Here is a 7,711-nt window from a genome sequence, read left to right as displayed (position 1 = left end):
GAACTATTTTATGTAGGCGTTGAGAACCTTTGGTGACCCCACGGTTTACTTGTCTATATTAAGAGCAATGGGCGTTATAGACGAACGTTCACCTAATTTGTCCCAGTCAATGGGATATTAAAGTGCGCCAATCAATGCCCACAGCCACACTGTAATGAATTCGATTCTAGCCTGATATAAACACTGCATACACTCACAAAACTCTCATTTATTATCCCAAATGAAAGTTTTATACCTTAGATTTTATTGACTGATAGTAAATAAAACAGTAAAATGACCATGACTGCACTTTTGATCAGTAAATAGTCCCATTACTGACACCAGGTGTAAAAAAAAGGGGGGGGGGCAATATTCATTGACTCTTCAATACCTTTGATTTTTTTATTAATCTCATTGTAAAAATTGTGAAAAGTCTTTAAAGCAGTAGAACAAACAAGTATAACTCAACAAAAGCTGATATTGATATTGAAAGTTTATGTTCCTCTAGTCCAAAATGAGATTTTCGAGTATTTTCTATCAAAGGCTTACATTACAGTCAGTTTAAATTGAGCTGTGAAATTTGTAATATGAGTCGCATTATGCTCAGAAAGGATGTTTTTAACTTCAAATTGACTAAGGATTAATAATAAACAAAACAAAAGATTTCTGATCAACTTTTTTTGCTCTTTAGGTGTCAGACCACCAATTACTCCCTCCAATTAAGAACGTAAAAGTAGCCTTACTCTGACACAAAATAGTGCTTTTGATGTCCGTGTTCACTTAAACTTACCAACAAATTTGCAGAAATGAAACTTTTGGTGAAAGAGAAATATATCTAGATCATTTTGAGCCAAAATTTACTTGTCTATGAGTTTGCATTAAAAATTGAGGATTGATGCGCTCCATAGTATACTAATTTTAGATTTCCAGAAAACCAGGTTGTTTTTTTGGAGTACCTCTATTTGAAGGTCTGTTATTTTGTTAGAAGGCTTAAAAGGTATATTGAAAATTAGCATGTAGAAAGCTGATACATGTACAAATAATGATATATCTGGATTTATGAAGTTAAGCTTAAGGTAAAATATTTAGAAAGCTGTGAAAATTGCAAATATTGGTTGAACAAATAGGGATATATCTTTATTTCTCAACAAACCAAATTACAATGGTATAGATATACACACCATTATTACATAGTGTATATGTACAGACATACAAAAATTATACGAAAGCAAGAGGAGGTACATATCATATATTACGATATACATATTAAACTAAATGATATCAAGTACATGAATTACCCAGGAGAGCCTAAATGAATATTTTCAAGTCTTCTATATTTGCACAAGTTATTAAGATCAGAAAGATTTTTACTATTCATCAGTTCATTAAATTTCAATGCATTTGGTTGATTTCTATATTTTTTTCTCAAAAACTGTTTACGATCATCATTGAATACAGAACACATAAAAATATAATGAAATTCATCTCCGATGTCGCCAGAATTACAAAGTAAGCATTTTCTATTTTCTCTTGCAACGTTTTGCCATCTACCAGTCTCAATAGGAAATCTATGACTTCCTGTTCTCAATCTACATAATGTAATAATATTTCTATCATCTAAATGTTTAAAATAATATTCAAATTCACAGTTTTCTTTATACATATGGTAGTTTATAGCTTTTGGCGATTCTTGCACGTTAGTGTGCCATTTCTGTTTAAATTGATCATCAAGATTTTGTTTAACAATAGTATATAGCATGTATCGTTTACAAAATATTGGGTATCCCACACAAATGCTAAATCAGATTCATCAAGAATGGATTTAACATGTTACAACCAAGTAATATCATGTTTATATTTATACAATGAGTACTTGTATAGTATTGCAGGAAGTTTTTCTTGTTTTCCAGACAACAATTTAGTCCAGTAGTTAATTATACGGAGTTTTATATCAATCTCCAAAAGATATCTGCCCAATTCTCCGTATATCATGAAATTAGGTCTAGAATTTTAAACCTTAAGCAAAAGTTTGCAGAATTTCATATGAACCCTTTCTATAACCGAAATTGTTGGTCTGACACATCAAGTACATGTTTTTTGATTTATTTTTAATCAATATAGAGTGTCCCGATATATGACGTTAAAAATACGGTTGTCTGTGCATTAAAGGAAAATCACACTATTTATTGGTATTAAATGCACTGTGTTGAGGAGCGGTTATGCTCAAACACATCGAATGACATTGTCATGAATAAATGACAATGTTGTATAAACAACAAGAAGAGCAACTATATCATCAGATTGTTTAATCCTTTTTCATATTAAATTAGAAATTGACTACCAGCTTTGTAACCGCTGTCATGACGTTTAACACAACATAAAGAAATATTCAGTTGTATTTTTTAATTAAAATGGTCAATGAACAATGTTTAAACTATCGCAGAACATTGTTAAAAAATGTAATATTTTCTTTAATGATATCAAAATTTGAAACAATAACTGAAGAATACAAGAACGTATATTTGCCATCATTATTGACTTCTTGAAAAAGATATAATCTTCAAGGAGTTATATTTTTTGCGAAATATATAACACTGATTACTTTTTGTTCCATTATTGAAGCTTTTACGGCGCTAACGTTTTATGACGAAAAGGTGGTTTGGACTGAAGCGAAGAAGTATTGTGAATACACAAATAGTTCACTAATCAACATTAACAATGAATTCTTTTACGACATCAATTATGAAGATTTAGTTGAATTGAACTTAACAAGGTATATTGTATGCTATTTGATCATTATTACAAGAAAGACTGTAGATGTAAATGGAATATTCTAACTGACAAATCGAAGACAAATTAACACCACAATGGAAAAACAAGGAAAACTATCAAAAGACAGACATTTATTTCCAAAACATAATATAGAACACTAACGACTCACCATTAACATCTATTACAAATACTGGGTGTGATATCATATGCTCCGTAAGGGTACTCAAATAGTTCTCCACATGAGGCATATGCTGTGTACGCATGCATTTGTCAATTCGGTGATACGTCTCACTCGGTGAATTTACGTCCGTGAAAACAACCGGGATTGTGGTGAAGTCAATAGCATAAAGAATAAAAACCAGAGTAAACAAAAAACTATATGATTTCCGATCAACCTCACGAACCATCAATGTCAATCACGAAATACTTTCGTGTTCTAAGAGTTTAAGCTAACAGAATTTTCGCCCGATCTTTATCATTTTAAAGTTTATTATACCCCCGCTTTAAAAAAAAAGGGGGGTATACTGTATTACCTCTGACTGTCCTTCCGTCAGTCTGTCAGTCCGTCAGTCACTCCGTCCGTCCCATGAATATTTTTCGTCGCATTTTTCTCAGGAACTACATTACAAGGATTTCTGAAATTTGGTTTCAGGGTTTATCTAAGTCAGCTTTACCGTGTGATGCGTTTTCAGATTCATCACTTGACAACTTCCTGTTAACCGAACACTTGTATGATTTAACACATGATAGCCAAGTTGAAAATTTTCGTCACATTTTTCTCAGGAACTACAATACAAGGATTTCTGAAATTTGGTTTCAGGATTTATATAAGTCAGCTATACCGTGTGATGCGTTTTCAGATTCATCACTCGACAACTTCCTGTTTACCGAACACTTGCATATTTTTACACTATTTATATTATTCACTTGCGCCGGGTATCATCAGTGAGCAGTAGCTCGCAGTTTCACTTGTTATTTTTGATATTGTTACCAGTTTATATTATCTAGATGTTTTACACGTGAATATCGAAAGTTTTCTTCACTCGCCAATGAACCAGGTTGCGTTCGTTCCTCGATTCTGTCCGGTTTTGATTGCTGCCTTATATGTATCTTCTTTATCTTGCTTTCACTTAAAAATTATTACAATAATACTGCGACGAAAAGAAAAAGATAAGAATATGTTTATTGTACGAGCTTGTCATCCTCAAAACGAACTCACGATGATACTACGTTCTAGCCACGATAATTGCACGTCCTGATACCTTTGACGGCATATTTTCTCAAGAAAACTGAATCTGTTGAATGGGAAAGTCCGGACAAACATAGGAACGACGAGCGCAGTAACAATGTTGTAGAAACGTGGTGATTTCATTGTTCGAATGTAGTATCCTCGAATTGAGATCACTATGCGATAGGGAAGGTCTTGTTAGAAACGAATAGAGATCGCTGAAGTCGTGGTATGAACATGCATGAAAATTATGAAATATTTAAACATTCAGGCCGATCATTTTACGATCATATCGCGATTGTTTTTTTCTACGAAACACGGTCTTGGTTAAATGTGATTGAGGCTTCAGGTTTAACATGATCATCACAATTATATATCAGCTCAATAAATTGTAATCGACATCTCATCTCAATATTTGCATACCTGACATATAAAAGTAATTATTTAATGTATAAAAAGTAAAACTACAAAAATGACGATCTCAAAACGGAAAGTACGTAGCCAAATGGCAAAATCAAAATTAGCTTACACTGATCAAACGAATGATTAAAAGATGTCATATTCGTATTTTATTTAGTAAATAGTAAATCCAGAAAAGTGCCTACGACTCATTATATTTATAACGTGCTGTTTTCAATATTTGAATCAACATCTTTATCATTGTTTATAGCTTGATCTCGTTTTGGGGTGAGCTACCTAATTATTCGAGCGTAACTGATTCTGTGGTATTTGTTGACTCAGTGTGTACATTTGGCGTTGGAGATTTAATTGTGCATGAATTTGGCTTTAAACTTGAACCAATACGGTACGATGAGTTTGACTGTGCAAATCCTATTCATGCCATTGTGTGTGAAAAAAGAACAGGTAATTATTTGATTAAAATTAATTTAATAGCGAAGGAGGGGATCGGATAATGATTGTTCATTGTCATAGTTTACCTATGTTTTTATTGCATTATGATTCACTGCCTATTTGATCCTGATTCATAATTCAGCGAAATGTCATTCCATTTTGTCCCACCTACCAATAGATATGTTAACGTCTTCATATATAAATAGGAAGATATCTGGATTTTGGTCAATGAGAATGGCATTCGTCAAAAATGAAAGCTATTGAGAGTCTACCTAATTAAAGCAATAGATACAACAGACAGCAAAGGTAGCACACCAGTTATAACAGGAACAATGTTTTGGGTTAAACTGTTTGATATCTATAAACTCTACACTTATCTTAAAAAAAAACACAGCACATGAGTAACTTAAAGGAGGGACGAAAGATACTAGAGGGACAGTCAAACTCACAAATCGTTCACACAAATTTAAATTCTTACAATGAAACCACCTCTTTCTAGGTAATTCGGAATATTAAAAACCGACATCGAGCTGTAGTCATTTTACATATTTTATGTATTTCTAGAGATGAATCGCTTTGAAGAAATGAATAATTCTATGATTGTAAACGAAGTATCGCTGAAAACCATCTCAACAAGCAGTACAGACGAATGTGCTGAACAATGTATTATCTTATTAAAGTATGGCATATACTGTGTTGGATTCAACTACAATTGGACACTTCTCGAGTGTTCACTCATTGCAAATCTTGAGGAGTGCACATGTTATGATTTTGAATTTTCAAAAACTGGAGGAATGTCAGCTTTCTTATTGAAAGATTACACAGGTATATTAGAACTTTTTGTCTATATGGCATAGCAAGGTTATTACAATCAGAACCATTATTGGACAATTCATAAATCTGAATCAGTTATAATCCCTTCCGCACTAATGAGGGGTAGGACCTTTTTCGGGACGTCGTGATGGGCTGTTTTTAATCTTGCGAAGCGGAAAGATAAAATCGAATTTCATGTACGGACATTATGCAACTTGCTACAAGTGGTATGTTTTGCTAATTGAGACAGCTGTACACAGTGACATATATTGCATATGTCATTGGTCTCTTTTATTTTTTACATTGGCAGTCTTACCCACTCTCTTTATTCTTATTGTTACATTAATAAGTATAGTTTACTTTTTTAAATTGTTATTTGGATGGAAAGTTGTCTCATTGATACTCACACCACATCTTCCTATATATATTAAGGTAATGATCAGAAATGTTTTGACCGATACGACATGTCTGTGTCTCAAATCACTAGCGTCCTATATTTGCGCGTTCTTAGATCTTTCACTAACGAGATTCGAAATAAATTGATTGTGTCCTATTTCCAATGATTGACTGAGAGTGAAATGACTTAGTGATAAATTATGAAGAAAACAATTTAAATCAAAGCGTCGAAAGAATAAACATAAAACATTATCACTTAGACAAAACAATACCCCTCTTGAAGTTAAATGATAGCTCACTTATAGACACTTTTGGTCCCTTGTGAAAGTTATCTTAGTGGTGATTTATGCAGGGTGGATCTTAACTTCTCGACAAACTCGGTCCCTTGTGACTGACGGTGTAGATTCACATAGCGGTGATGTATGTATATTAACTCTTACTTATCTAAAAACCGCGTTTCACTCTTTTTGGAAGTATGTTTTTTAGGCGGCATATACATGGGGATGTTTAAGAAAGACTTTACTGCACATAAAAATCTACACTAAAACTAAACATTGCCCGACATAAGCTCAAGAAAAAAGAAATACATTCTTGAGGTTGTATGTCGCGGAATCGTTACCATCAACTTCAATCGTATCGTAACTTTGACACATTCCCCATTTCCATTCTCAATTTTACTATGTCAAAATCTTTCATACTTTTTCTATTACTAGAGTTCATTTAATAGTATTTTTTCATGTTTGACGTAAAGACCAAATTCGTACATGAAGTTAATAAAGAAAAATGAAAATAACACTAAATAGGTTTCGTGTGTCCAGAGAATTTTATCTTTATTGAATGGGTCATTTATCCCTAGAAATTTTACCAAAAACCCAGAAATATCTGAGTACACAAGGAATTATGAGAAACAAAAGAAACAGAGCTTACCTTTTTTAATTTGTAAACGTTATAAAACCACCAACAAAAATAAATCAAGAAACATGCATAAAAAGCATTGTTTAACTATCTGGTCATTTGACATTATTAAACACTATAAAAAAAAATGACCGATAGCAAACAAGGAGCATGTAGTATATATATAAGAAATCACATAAACGAACACACAAAAACGTTTAATTAAGATCTTCTATTCTATCAAAAACTCTCATACAAGTAAGAAGTTAGCTAGCTTTAAAAACCCAGGTTTGATATCCACAGTTTTCTACATAAGAAATGCCTGTGCCAAGTCTGGAATATGACATTTGTTGTCAATTCGTTTGATGTTTGAGCTTTTTGTTTTGCTACTTTGTTAGGGACTTTCCAGTTTGAATTTACCTAGGAGTACTTTTGTGATTTTTCTTTTTACATTACTTTGAATCTGTTTAGATAAACGATATGGACATTTTTACTTATTTTAGAATACATTCACTTAAAACACTTCCAATTTTGTATAAAAGATCAACAACTACACATGCATCTGAGCTCCAAAATATGCCAGCATATGTGAGAATTCTAGTCCAAAACGAATGCTAATTATCTATAAATTAACGTATATAAAATTCATCATATCATGATTCTTATTTTAGGCTATTCGTAGCGCAAATATTTCTACCGGGTTGGCTAAATATATATATAGACGTCGCGTACGGTGTTGGTGTTAGTTTTGGTAACGTCAAAATAACGTTATATTTT

This window comes from Mytilus trossulus, chromosome 2 (assembly GCF_036588685.1).
Source record: "Mytilus trossulus isolate FHL-02 chromosome 2, PNRI_Mtr1.1.1.hap1, whole genome shotgun sequence".
Classification (NCBI taxonomy): domain Eukaryota; kingdom Metazoa; phylum Mollusca; class Bivalvia; order Mytilida; family Mytilidae; genus Mytilus; species Mytilus trossulus.
The sequence above is the reverse complement of the archived record's forward strand: the minus strand, read 5'-3'. Positions refer to the sequence as shown.